Raw genomic sequence first — 638 nt, forward strand, 5'->3', positions numbered from 1 at the left:
TTTCTTGTCACCTATTTACACTTCCGAAGTATTTTCCCGAGCTGCATACCATGAGAAAATGTCTTAAACACAAAACGTCATTACAATGTCAAGTTTTGTATTTACTATAACTGTATTATGTTTCTTTTCAACAGTTATTGCATCATTATTTAGATGTTTAAAAATGGGTTACATCACTTTCAGACCTGAATTCTTACAAATTGTCTCAAAACATATTCTTTCAGGTAATCAAAAAAAAAAGATCTGATATTTGAAAATCTATAATCTAATGGGTTTGCACAATTGTCTCTCTTTCTCCCTGTTGCAGCAAAACAACGAAGCTTTAAGCAAAAGCAAGGTTGCAGAAACAACACCCCGGCAACATCCTTGTTTCCTGCTTTCCAAAATATGAGGACTCGCTACCTCGAGAACAAGTTAAAACTCGATATCTTCCAACAACAGAAAATTACGACCGAACAGATTATCAACAGATGGCGTTTCAAGGTTCCTTGGTTCGTGTTTTTTTGCATTCATACAGACTTATCCTAGGAAGCGCTTCTCTCTCGGCCAGAATTACGTCAACATGGCGTACTTTCCGGTTTTGATGAGGCATGAGAATTTTGTTTCCTTTGCAATGTTCTGTGCTTTTAAAATCGAGT

Source organism: Penaeus monodon, chromosome 32 (genome assembly GCF_015228065.2).
Source record: "Penaeus monodon isolate SGIC_2016 chromosome 32, NSTDA_Pmon_1, whole genome shotgun sequence".
NCBI classification, from domain to species: Eukaryota; Metazoa; Arthropoda; class Malacostraca; order Decapoda; family Penaeidae; genus Penaeus; species Penaeus monodon.